Source organism: Bidens hawaiensis, unplaced genomic scaffold, assembly GCF_021521415.1.
Source record: "Bidens hawaiensis isolate Kalapana, Puna unplaced genomic scaffold, B.hawaiensis_p1.1 tig00027084_1, whole genome shotgun sequence".
Lineage (NCBI taxonomy): Eukaryota > Viridiplantae > Streptophyta > Magnoliopsida > Asterales > Asteraceae > Bidens > Bidens hawaiensis.
Genome location: NW_027494369.1, coordinates 79,523 through 93,988, shown reverse-complemented (window position 1 = coordinate 93,988; position 14,466 = coordinate 79,523). Strand labels below are relative to the sequence as shown.

The 14,466-nt window shown below is 33.7% G+C and overlaps 1 pseudogene across 1 annotated transcript; it reads left to right on the top strand.

The window, feature by feature from the left end:
- The first annotated feature begins 5,038 nt into the window (after positions 1 to 5,038).
- Positions 5,039 to 6,996, top strand: LOC143574693 (5'-adenylylsulfate reductase 1, chloroplastic pseudogene; annotated as a pseudogene). Its single transcript, XR_013142642.1, has 3 exons — positions 5,039 to 5,114; positions 5,198 to 5,356; positions 5,824 to 6,996. The product of XR_013142642.1 is annotated as a 5'-adenylylsulfate reductase 1, chloroplastic pseudogene (transcript).
- The last annotated feature ends 7,470 nt before the right edge of the window (positions 6,997 to 14,466 follow it).

Below are 14,466 nucleotides of genomic sequence, written 5' to 3'. Positions count from 1 at the left end.
GGAAGAGTAAATAAAAGAAGTTATAAATTTTTTTTTTTTTACTTTTAAAAGTTAATAGATATATGAAAAAAATAAAATAAAATAAAATAATATAGAATAAAAAAAACTAAGAATTTTAACACTTCTTATCTCTAAAATGAAAAATATTAACTTCTCTAAAGTTTTTAGAAGAGTTAATAGGTCAATACCACTTTTTAGCGGGCCATGTTCGGGTTGACTCATTTAAGAAAATGGGTCGTGTCAGTCGTCCAAAAACATATATTTTTTCGTACCGGGTTCATGTCGTGTTTTAGGTCGTGTCAGAAATTGTCACCCCTAATTTTGAGTAATAGATTCTTGTATTAACATGTTTTATTTATATAAGTCTAGCACAATTTATAATTTAGTGTAGTAAAAAACTTAATTAACCAAGTTGAGTTATTAAAATACACTTTAACCTTATTATAAGTGTAAAGTAATATTTTAGTTGATTAAATTAAGTGTAATGGAAATAAGAAAAATTATAACGATCACTTATCAATTATGCGTTTAACTGTTTAAACTAATCAATTGAGTTTATTTAAATTTCTCATTGCCTATTTTAATTCAGCCTAAAAGCTTCGTTTATCAAAGATTGCATTTTTTTTATTTGTTTTTTTAGGTACTACTTTGAGAGCATGTTTGGGATTGAGTTTGAAAAATGCTTATTGGCTTTTTCAAAAAGTCATTTTGAAAAGTCAGGATTTGGGCTTTTGAAAACTGCTTTTTAATCATTTCAAAAATCTAAAGTAAGAAACATTTTTGTAATTGCCAAACACATTTTAGTTTATTGGCTTTTTGAAAAGCATTTTTCAAACTCAATTCCAAACATGCTCTGAAAGACGTATCTCACAATTGCAACGTTATCTTCTAAAGAGTCATAACACTTTCCATATCTCATTACTCAAGTTTGCATCTCTCTTACGACGGTGCTGTCCATATAATTTCAGAGCATACACATGAGCCGGGATTTGAACATGAGGCATTCAAACGAAAACCATAAGAAAAACCCTTTATCCACCCCCTTCAAAGTGGTGATAAGCAAATAATCAATTTATAAGCCCATTCGAGATAATAAAACGATTATTGGAAAGGTGCTTATTTAAATTTTAAATAAATAAATCTATATACAAAGTCATACTAGTATTTATATTTTCCATGAAACACTTAAAAATGACCTTTCAAAAACTCGAAACGCCCCCCTTTAATTCTTTTTTTTTGTTGGTTTGTTTGTTTTTAATGACTTTCTTTTACGGCACCACCTTTATTTGTTGTATATAATAAACAAATATAGATACTTTATTAGTTATATACACACTTATCAAGTGAGGTTTGGTCCAATTGGCAAAGTTGTTAGAGTAAGATGTTAGTTTGGTGTTTCTCATAAGTTGTTAGAGTAAGATGTTAGTTTGGTGTTTCTCTTATGAGGTCAATGGTTCAACCTTCGTTAAAGACGGATTTGGTGTAATTTAGCAGTTAAAGAAATACATGCATTTATCTCCGACCACAAATCACATTATCACTTGATAACAGTCTCAATCTATGTCCTTCCGTTCTAGCCTTCTAGGTGTTGAGATACCAAATCCAGTGTCGGATCAAGAAGTTTAGAAACAGGGTGAACCGATATATATATATATATATATATATATATATATATATATATATTATGTTTATAATATAATATTGACATTTTTTAGTTTATTTACAAATAAAAATTGTTCTGATTGAGATGCTTAGACAACAGTTTTTGGATTCATCACTAAGCATACATGTTTCTAATGATATATGTATATATTTTATCATTATCATATATACCTATACTGTATTCATATCCTGGTGAGTAAATATTCATTTATATCTTGGTAGCCAAAGCATACTTGTATTCACTTTTTGTCTAAAATTCCATGTCTAGACAAGACAAATACTATTATACAACTACAAAATACAAATACTAATCATTTAACTTTCTTGGTCTTTTATGTTTTGTTATTCAGGATTCTTTTAATAGCTTAATTACTCAATAGTACACATCCTTAGATAACACGCCGTCAAAATGAATTTATATATACGTTAAACTTCATCAAATTGGCTATTATGTTAACATATTAATAGACAAGTGGTCAGAAAGTTAATAACAAAGTTAATAAACATAAACTAAACTGGTTTAACTGCGTTGAAGTTTTATTTAAACCAAGATTTTATATATTATTTTTTGTAAATCTTATGTTGATGATATAATACTAAAGTCAATAGTAAAAACATAATTAGGGGTTGATGACATTTGGGTACAAACATTACTATATACATTTTTTGTATTTTGATCTATAAGGTTGAAGCATGTTAACGAATAATATAAGTCTTGATTCGATATAACTATAACATTATAAGTTTTTGTTTCCTTATTAGGAAACAATAAAGTTTTACGGGTTTTATAACAAATAAATGATGCTCAAAGATTAAATTTTTAGATTCCTTTATTCTTCAATGCAAGAATAATTTCATCCACAATATGTATAAAGAGAGCGTGACATCCATATGCTAAAACACGGCCAATGGGTGGCTGGCCTTTCTATTTTTCTTTTTAAATAAAGTAGGCCACATAATTTATAAAGAGTTTATGTTTAATTTGTGACAACCACATGAAGTTGCAACCTTAAGAATATTCTTAGGACCACTTGAAAAGGTAAATAAAATAGAGAGAGAGAAATAATTGTTAGCATATTTTATCTGGATGTGTAGTTGAATTGATTTTAAGTTTCAAATTACTCAGAAGAGATTAGGAATTGAGTTATGAGATTGAGAATGAAGGGAGTGTATCAGAGACGGTAGTCGTGTGGTGGTATTTTAAGGGGAGCAAGCGTCGCTCTCTTAGATCTAGCTAAGAGTTGAGACATGTAGATCTAAAAAGAAAAATAAAGCAATGTCGGTGACTGTAGTCAGACGACGGTCGTCATCTCTTGGATCCGTAGATTATAAAATAAAAAATAAATATCAAACAGTAGTTTGAGATCGGTGGCCATTTATTGTGTTTCTTTTGTGTTGGTGGATGATTACAACAAATATAATAGCAATTATTGTGATATATATCGGCAAAGTACAACAAATAATATAATTTGTTGTGGTGTATGATGACGAGGCAAAAGTCGAACCCAAGGCTGTTAACTAATGGAGAATGACGGCATCGACAAAACTCTTGTGCTAATGAATTTGTGGTTGGCTGGTTGCTACGAGTTCGTCACAAAAAAAAAAGACTAGAACGACGCAGAAAGTGATAAATAATTAGCGATTGAGATGGATGAAACGAAGCTTTACTCAAACGAGAAACATGAAAGTAGAAGAAGAAACCAAACAGAGTGAAAAAAAAAATTTATAACTAACAAATTATTTTACGAGATTAGTTTAACTTTTATAATTTATATATTTAAAGCTAATTTGTTTTGGACCTTTAGGAAATTTTGAAATTACATACTTAGGTTTATAAGAGCATTCACCTTACAAACTCTATTTTCATGTTTATAATTCCATTAAATATCGTTGTTCTGTAAATTTATTTCAATTTTTTGTTTAACAACCACATCTCATGCTCTATATTTTTCCTTACGGTGGTTAATTAACCACCTCTGACGGTTATAACTACCATGGCGGTTATATAGCTACATGATAGTTATATAACTAACTTTATAACCGCCTAATATTTACATCAAGACCCTCTAACTTACAAATGTTGCATAAAGCACCCTAAACTATACTTTGTAATAATTATAAATTGTCCCACAATATTTAATCAAATTTGATCACACAATTAAGGTCAACATATCTATCTTTATTTAATGTGGAGGGGATGAGGAGTAAAGACATGCTTAAATTGACTTAGGATGTGTGGATTATACAAAATTTAATAGAGTTGCACCTATTTGATGGCATGATCCAAGATAGAGTTTGCAGAGACGTAAGATTAAGGTTAATGATTTTTAGAAGATGATACGTCAGTGTATTAAGGCCTTAAATTTTCATACATCTTAGGTGGACTTTACTTGTGATTGCCATCTTGTATTTAAGTTTATATGTTGTTTTATGATGTTATATGCCTACCGTGTGTTTTGGAGCTTATGTTCTTTTTGAAAGCAATCTCTATATCCTTAGAAATATATGTAAGGTTTACCTACATCACACTTTTTTCCAAATCTTACGAATAACTTTACTATTTATGGAATTATCGGACGTTGTTGTTATAGACAATCACTATGTATAAAACTCTAAATTTTATAGATAAAGTTATAGATGGTAAATTGGTAATCCTTATAGAGATACAAAATAAAAAAAATCTCAAAATTACGCATATATGTTTCCTCGAGTCATATTTTCTAAATGTACCGGGCCAACCCAAGTTGCTCTTGTAAAAGATTCGCTACAGAACGAATAAGTTTGTTTTGCAAATGATTCATATCATCAAGTGTATCTATTTCAAATTTGATGCGAATCAAATGATCTGTGGCTGACAGTAGATCTCGCGGTAAAGAGATCCTATTACAAACATATAAACCTTTTCTAAATATTATCTTTTTAATAAATTAATTATAGTTTGTAAAGGCATTTTTACGTCATAATCAAAGGAAAAAACATTATTGAAAAGTTAAAAAGGGTGCACTAATGAATCTTCGTGTGATTTACCTTTGAACCTTCTTTTTTTTTTCAATTAATAAAGTAACTTAACAATTAATTCCACAACCAAGATCCTTCTATACGAAACGTAAGCCGTTAGATCAGGCAAAAGAACTTTGACCCTCAACCTCAACAATGCCACGTCATCCTAGTCAGTGCGTGTTTTATGTAAAAACACACACACGATGAAAACCCAAAACACGTCCAGGTTCATTGAACCCAGCAGGCCGCCTCTCAACCTTTGATAATCCGTGTTATCCTCCGTCGGTATATATAACCCTCCACCCTCTTCACCAATTCCATCATCAAATTCATTCACAAATACCTTCAATTAATAATATTATTATCATCATCAACAATGGCGTTGGCTGTTACTTCTACTTCAATTGTCTTTAATTCTTCGAATAATAATAATAACTCGCGTACTGAGCAAGGTAAATTTATGGGTTTGTTTTGGTTCTTGAATTGTGATGTGGGCTTTGAATTTGGAAGTTAATTGCTGGGTTTTTGTTTGCAGGTGTTCAGTTTAGTAATGGTGGGTTTCAACCGTCCGATCGGTCTTTTCCGGCGGGTTTGAGTTTGACCCGGAAACGATCTGCGGCGGTGAAGGCAGTGAATGCTGAACCTAAGAGGAGTGATTCGATTGTTCCGTCTGCGGCTACTGCGTTTGCTCCTGGTATGTTTAATCTGTTGGTTACATGTTTTTTTCTTGGGTTTGTTAATTTGGGGGCTATTAATTAGGGGTTTTAATATGGTCGGGTTGAATTGGTTAACCCGACTCATATTTTTATTTTGTGTAAAAAAACATAAGCCTAACATGAAAACGTCTTGTTGAACCCATTTATTCTTCAGGCCAACCCTCCAACCCATTATCTAAATGTTTTAATTGGGTAAGTGGGTTGTAAAAAGTTGGGTTAAACGGTCATAAATGGGTTGACGGTTGACCTTGTTTAACTAAAAGGGTTGGCGGGCCAGTTGGTTTAACCAAACGGTCATAGATGGTATGGCAGAAACAACACCGCCCACCACACCACTAGCCACTAGTATTCTCCCTGTTTTTTTCTTTAATGAAGTGATTTGGGGATGCATAACTAAAATAGTCTTTGAAGCATTTGAATAATTTATTATGTGTAAATTATGCAGACGTAGTGGATAAAACAGCAGAGGTTGAGGACATTCAGAAATTGGCACAGGACCTTGAGAATGCATTTTCTTGATTCCAGTGGTGCAGAAGATGTTGCTTTGATTGAATATGCTCACTTAACCGGACGCCCATTCCGAGTCTTCAGCCTCGATACTGGCCGGTTAAACCCGGAGACATACAAGTTTTTTGATCAGGTTGAGAAACATTATGGTATTCGGATCGAGTACATGTTTCCCGATGCGGTTGAAGTGCAAGCTTTGGTTAGAACCAAAGGTTTGTTCTCGTTTTATGAAGATGGTCATCAAGAATGCTGCCGTGTGAGGAAGGTGTGACCGTTGAGGCGCGCGTTGAAGGGTTTGCGGGCTTGGATTACTGGTCAAAGGAAGGACCAGTCTCCCGGGACTAGATCTGAAGTCCCAGTGGTTCAAGTGGACCCGGTTTTTGAAGGATTGGATGGTGGTTCGGGTAGCTTGGTGAAGTGGAACCCGGTGGCTAATGTAGCCGGGAACGATGTGTGGAACTTTTTACGGACCATGGAGGTGCCGGTTAACTCGTTGCATGCTCAAGGGTATATTTCGATAGGGTGTGAGCCGTGCACAAGGTCGGTCTTGCCCGGTCAACACGAGCGGGAAGGGAGATGGTGGTGGGAGGATGCCAAGGCTAAAGAATGCGGGTTGCATAAAGGAAATATCAAGGAGGAAAACGTGAATGGGAACGTGTCGGTTGGTAATGAGAGCGCGGTTGTCTCGGATATCTTTGAGAGTGAAACCTTGTGAATCTGACTCGGCCCGGTGTCGAGAATCTTCTCAAGATGGAAACCCGAAAAGACGGTTGGGTGGTTGTTCTTTACGCACCATGGTGCCCGTTTTGTCAAGCAATGGAAGCATCATATGTTGAATTGGCTGATAAGTTAGCCGGGACCGATGTGAAGGTTGGTAAGTTTAACGCTGATGGGGACCAGAAGGCGTTTGCGCAACAAGAGTTGCAGCTTGGGAGCTTCCCGACGATATTGTTTTTCCCAAAGCACTCGTCAAGGCCTATTAAGTACCCGTCAGAGAAGAGAGACGTCGACTCGTTGATGGCTTTCATTAACGCCCTTAGATGATGATGAAGAAGTAGACGGGGGTCGTGTGCAATGATAACTTGTACGTGAATGTACAATGGAGTGACGATTTTGGCTTTGGTTTTGGATTTGGTGGTTGTGTAATATTGGTATAGTCTGTTAGTGACCTGTGGGGGAATGATCGTTTCCAATATTAAGTTCTTAATAAGATTGTGGTGTTCCTTATTGTCGTTGAATTTTAAGAAATAGAAATTAAATGTTTAGTTTTCTAATATGTTCTTATGGTCAAATCTAGCGAATGTAGTTTGGTAATATGGAGTATCGTTTCCTGTCATGGTTTTATTATGGCGATGATAATAATAGTTAATCCGAATATATTTGATAATAGTTATGTGGATCAAATGGATCTAGGACGGAGAGTAAGGGCGTCATTTCTACCTCCGTAACACTCGCCACTCGGTCTTCTAATTGTTCCATAACACTCGGTCTAATTGTGCGTGAGGTGCCAAATTAGGGATATCCTTAATTAGGGATTCAAAGTGTATTCAAAGAACCTAACCCGGTTCTTCTTTCCAATTAATAACTTTTGTTTTATGATTTTGAAATTGGGTTTTAGGTATAATTTTTTTCAGGTTTGAACCCTTAATTGGTAAAGATCCTTGGGTTTTATTAATTGTATATATGGGTGGTAGAAGTCTTTAATAGTGTTTTTACAGGAGTTAACAAAGTGATGAAGTTTGGTGTCATGAAACATCATCAAGAATGTAAATCTCGGACATCTATTGCAAGGATACTAGTTTGAGCAAATGTTCACGTGGATTTATTGTATCAAGTTTAAATTTTATTTTGCTTATCAGTAGTTTCATTCCTTTTGTGGGATAAGAGTTCCATTGCTAATTCTTAAAAGGCTGCAATATGGGCGGGCCAAAACATGCAATTTGTGGTATGTGTAGAACCGGGTTAGGTTGAACCAAACACTTCCTGTCTAGTATTATTATTTTTTTATAAATAGTTCATGTGCCAAATATGAGTGCACGAGTTATTTTATATGCCTAATAATCTAGTTATATAATATTTTGTTTTATGCATAAAAATATTTTGTTTGACTTTGGTTTTATGGTGTCTTTTTTGACGAATTGAAGTGATTTGATATAATCACAACACGGAGAAGCAATCTAATGAAACTTCAATCAAATGTATCTTTATTAATTTTATGAAATGGTTACAATTAGGAGATTAAAAGCAAGATAGAAACCACATAGATGGGAGAAGATACCAAATAACCAGAGAGGAAGATGGGAAGAAAAAACCAATACATTCTTAACAATATTCCTTCATGCAGTATTCTTTTAATTTCTTTGCTTATGTTCATTCACTTTATTGGCCTACTGAACCGGGCACTCTAGTTGGGCCTATTTCTGTCTCTTGACTTGGGCTGCCAATTGGACTTGGATCAACGTTCATAACACATTTATAATTTTGTCTATTTTTGAGCTGTAACGAACAAAACATAACAAGAATAAGCCAATTCATAAGTAAATGAATTGAAATTATCACATTTTTTGGGTTCCATTCTTTTTGTAATCAACTATATCTACTTGGTAACGTTTCCGGTTCGAATTTGTCAGTTAGCTCACTGATTTTCATTACCTAAAAATACTGATTGTTTGTTCATAAATCATAAGTATTCTGTGTTTGTAGTTCTAGGTTTTTGTGTTTTTTTTGAAGTATAAGAAACATGTTTTAGCTACATGTTTTTTTGAAGTATAAGAAATTTGTTAGTAGCTAAAACATGTTTCTTATGTTAACCAGGACTAAGAGCATTCCTTGCCCGTTCCTCATCATCATCTATATAATAACAATAAACAAGCACTACATTTATCTCTCTTGTTTAATTAAATGATATTTTTTATAGATTTATTATCACAAATTCTCTCTTCTCTACTCATAACCTATTTCAATAAATATAAAAAATAAAATGGGACAAACAAGTTTTCTCCAAATTTACAAGAAAATCACTAACTTTTCTATCCTCAACCACTCTTAACCGTATTCTATAATTTACAAAAACCTCTCACAAAAATTTTGAGGATGGGTTGGAAATGCTCTAACATTTCAAGTTAAAATTGCTTTAATTTTAAGTCACAAACGATAAGATAAGTATGTTTTTGATATAAAACCACTAGCTTAGTCTAGTGATAAAGGTCTATGACCTCAAGTAAAAGACTATGGTCTTGTGGGTTTTAATTTTACATGAGACATCATAGAAATATCAATTAAAAAAAGTATGTTTTTGACATTATAAGTTTTTTTGTTTTTCTTTTTTGAAAAACATAAAAGGATACATCACGTCAAGAATTTATTCAACTATGCCTATGATAGCACACACCTGTTGAGTACTTCACTACATGCAGAAAAGTAAAAACGACGTATCTTAAGCTCTACTTCAAATTATCAATAGTAAATCTAGGTTGGGTTATCATTGTGTTCTTCGTATTAGTAGGGTGGGCGGGGCGCCGAGCTTGGGTGAGGTGAGCTCGCTAGGCACTGATGCAATCAGGATTTTTTTCCTACGAGTTTGAAAATTTCCAAGGGACGGATGCCCAGTTTTCTATTACTAACGTTCGGGTTTTTCTGTCCGGTCCAGTTAAAAGGTTCGGGTCGAGTCACATAATAAAAATAGCAAAAATCAATAATAGAAATTAATTAAGCTGCACTCTACGAGATTTCATTTTCTGAAACCTATCCATTACATCGTCATTCGAAACTTTTCTAAGTAAATCTTTTTCAATAAAACAAAATGCATCTATCATCATCAATCAGATTACGCAAATCAGATTTGACGAACTTCATTACTGAAAAACATCTCTCAACAGTTGAAGTTACGGTGGGTAAAACAAGAGCTAACTTTAATAATCGGTAAACCAACATAAAATTAATGTCTCTTACTTTGTTTCAATTATCAATTGCACAAGAATAGAGATATTTTTCAAGTTGGCAAACCTTGTATCTTTTTTCAAATTATCTAGTTAGTATTTTTAATTGAAAACGTGGTTTTATAGGCTTAGCAAATTATTTTTAATTGAAATGTAGGTTAAGATTTATTGTCAAGATTTCTAAGAGTTCGGTTTAAAAGTTTCTACGGGTACTATGTTGAAATTTCTATGGACGCGATGTTGAAATACATGAATGTATAACACTAAAAAAATTTGTACAAGTTCAGCCAAACACAAACCCCTCATCCCCTTTAAGTAGCCCTTCCGAGTAGGTGGGGCTGATAGCGGAACTCGCCCGTGATTCTTTGTTTTTTTGACCATTTACAACAATGTTATTGCCGTTTGAGTTCTAACAAAAAATTAATACCCTTTTTATACTAAAAATAGTGCTAAAAATAAACCTTCTTTCTTTCTATTTCTGATATACATACCCTAACCATGAATCCAAACAACCTGTTAATGAAAAAACAGAGTCAACCAAGTGGGTGTACGCAACTAGAGATGCGAACCGTGGACGACCGAGGAGGAGGAAGGTGCGTTGTTGATGGTGTGGTCAATACCATCAATACCGTCACAATCTTCAGTTTGGGTTGCGTTAGTGAAAATTTTCATACCGATATGGATTGGGACCATTCCATTGACCAGTTTTCGGCAACATCGGGTGATAAGCTATAAACGTGGAAGATTGTGCCAACGCGCTATAATGGACTCGCCTATTTTGTTGATCGAAGAAGAAGTTATGAATTCTACGCTCACCGATTATCGGTTGCACTATAGTCAACGTTTCGCAAATGTTAATTTTTGGTTTATTTAAGGACATATGTTTGATCACATGATTATGGTTTTAAACATAAGCATAAACATTAATCATCGAATCAAATGAGTTATCCAAATCCGTATTCCGCTCATCTTCCCATGGGTTGTGGCTCCGCCAATGATTTAGGCTTTAATTAGCTGGTGTTTCTTCATCGACATCGTCATTGACTGCCCATAGATTATTCCGACACTGGCCAGGAGGGTTGGGGGGTTATTAACATGTGGAGAGGTTGGATTTTTAACTGGTGGATGGAATGGACTTTTCAAGTGAGGAAGGGATGAGATTTTTAACAGCTTGGATACGTTATTTCATCCGCCATGAGCACAAAATGAAAAAGAAAGCTGAGCGGTGAGGATGAAAGCTAAGAAGTATCGTGTTATAGTCATTTATAAAAGCTAGCCATCGTAACTAGCCGTTATTAAGTAATTGAAAGCTAAAAAAAATTACTTTTATTTTTTTATAACATTTTTAATTTTCGTTATTTATCACATATGTTTTTTCTAATAAGTAGTGATAAAATAGTTTTATTTGTTAAAATATTTAGTTAACTTTAATTTGAAAAAAGATTGGGGAGTGGGTTGAGCTAGGTCATAGCCTCACCCTTAGAAGTCCAACTCATCTTTTCTTAAAACAAATAACTTACTTCTATTGTACTTGTTGACAAATTCTGCTAGCCGCAAAATTAAGTCGGTGGACTCCTTAAGTGGATTTTGCCAAGGATTGAATCGATATAGCTCATTCGATAAATTAAGCACAAGCACATGAATTCTAGATAACTCCCTTTGTATTAAGAAAAATATAACTTCATATTATCTATTTATAATGCTAACTCGATATGACTAACAATCTAGCATCTAGCATGTACTTTTAATAAACACTAATATTAAGACAACTTTTAATTTTTTGTCGGGAGATGGTATTAATGGAGGGGGTGATGAAATTGGGTAGGAACTAGATGCTTTAGGAAGTTTTTCCACCACAAGTCTAAAAGCAAGAATGATCGAGGTATGTTTATCCAGTCTGGGTTATAGATTATATTAGAATGATTGGGTCCCTCAAAAAGTGGGAATTCTAGCTTGGTAGGCAAAGTTGGATGGGGTCCCGGTATTGACGTCTCTGACAAAGAGAAATATTATGGTGGATTATGAAGATTGTCTAGTGTGTGGCGAGTTAGAAGAGACGATTGATCATATTTTTGTTTCATGTGGTTTAGCTCAAGGGGTTTGGCAAGCAATCTCACATTGGTGCAAGGTTCCTCATATATACACGCTTAATATTCGAGATATCCTTGAGCTTCATAACTTTACAAAATTCTCAAGGAACAAGGCAAAGTATTTCCATGTGGTTTGTCTTGTCACGGTGTGGTGTTTATGGAACGCCAGCAATGACATAGCATTCAACGGTTCGGGCGTTCGGCGGTGACCGTGGGTGGTGTTGTGAGTGATATGAAAGGTCTAAGTTATCTTTGGGTTAAAAATAAATCCGGAATAACTCTTTTGTCATAAGAGGATTGGTGTAGGTTTAAAATGTAATTGTTATTGGGGTTGTTGTGTTGACTAGTGTCTTGCTAGTCTTATTGTTTTGTACTTGTCGTTTTTTGTTTTATAAATTTACTTTTGATGGCCTTTTAAAAAAAAAAAAACCACTTAAACCCATACACATAAAATAACAGATTACTCGGGCCGGGTGTCCCCTACTTACCGACTTGTAAGTGGGATTGTCCTTGGAACGGGAATTACCAACCTGATACCACTCATGTTGAAAGATTTTATCTAATATAATTGACTTTACATGATCTAAACTATGATATTATTTGTTTAAATATAATTCCGTTTTGTCTCCTAACAGAAGAATGTTTTGACATTGACCAATACGCGATGTATCATGAATGCAAATTTGAAAACTTCTGCATACAAAGAAAGCTTTCTTTATAACAATTAAAACTAACTTGACTAAACTAATCTTACAACAAAGAATTTAGTACCACAAATTGGTCAGAATCTTTCCCACAAGAGCATAAACGTTCAGTAAATTATTAAATGCCAATATATAGAAGTTTGAAACAAGGTAGTGATTATATAAATCAAGAAATCATCATTCATTTCTTTCTGATTAGAAATGAAGAGGTTAAGGGGTGATCGGAAAGAGTTGTCATCTTTCTTTGAAAGTTCATCTAGGGATTTTCACCGGAGAAGGAATGATTATTTGCAAGACAATACCACAAGCAAGCACGTTGTCTGGTCTTATAATCGGTCTAGAGTTGCCCGTCTTCGATGGACAAATGAACTTCATCAATGCTTTGTCAATGCAGTTCAAGAACTCGGTGGAGAAGATAGTACACATTCTCTCTCTCTCTCTCTCTACACACACACACTTATTTATATATATCATACGTATCCGGAGGTTCATTACATAAAGTTATATTATTGCGAGAAGAGAAAGAACAAACATAATGCGTTTAATTTTTTCCATTAGTTGTTTATATATTCTTTAAACCTCTACCTTTTGCATACATAGGTCTATGTTATGTATATTAAAAAAACCATTAAACTAATTTGTTTATATGTCTTCTTTATATTTTCAAATGTTTAACTACACATGTGTAGGTATAGGAAGTAGCGTGCCTATCACCCGACCGCTTGCTTTCTTTGGTTTAACTTCCGAATGCATATATACAAAAGTACCGTGTGGCAGGAGTGTTTATACCAACCACCTAATTAACTAGTGTTTATATACTATATATATGCCTGTTTTTTATGCATGTACGTGTATGTATCCATCTAACTATCTAAGTATATATAGATGTATTTCATGCTGCTAGCACATTGTTTGCATTAATGTTTTCTGTATGGTAATAGAGGCAACTCCAAAGATGATTCTGCCAATTATGAATGTGAAGGGACTAACTCTATCTCATATCAAGAGTCATGTTCAGGTTAATTACTTTAAAGAAATTATTTTTGAGTTACTTCAATATGTTTCATAATTGACATAGTAATATTTAAGTAATATCAAAGATTGCGAGAACCACGTATAACTTATACATGTTCTTTAAAGTATAATACATAGACGATTTTGTAACCCGCTACCCACTCGATCACTTTCCCGGCCTTTTCTATTTGGGTACAACTATATTACCCTATTCTCACGGTTTTTAACATAATATTGACTTTGAGATCAAACTTTATATGGCGGTTTTTTGTTATGGACAAACATTAATAGTTTTTATCAGAAGCATGTAAAATTAAAAATTTTAAAAATTAACGAGTTGAGTCTTGAACTTAAAGCTTTAGAAGTACAACCTTCTTGCATTTATCTTTTATGGAATTGCCATAAGTCAATGGCATTCTTGCGGAACATAATGAAGTCCTTGTTATATTCACTAAAGTGATGAAATTGAAACAATAATGAACATGATGACTTGAAAAGTCAATATTGCTATATATGCATGATGTTAAGGATCTGTATTCTAATTACAGATGTTTAGGAGCATGAAGAACGACGTGATTATCCAAGGTCTGTATACATATCAACAGTTTAAACCCTAGTGTTTTAATCATATTTGTAACATCTTTGAATTTGTAGACAGTTTAGAGATGGAAGTAATCCTAGGCATTGTTTGAAAATTGTACAAATAGATAGTTTGCTTAGACTGAACTCAGAAACAGATTATGGTTTTATGAGTTCGTTGGCGTGGCAAACAAATATGGAGAAAGACAAAAAGAGGACTTTGCTTCTTTGACTAGCAAACTCAAGCTAACAATAA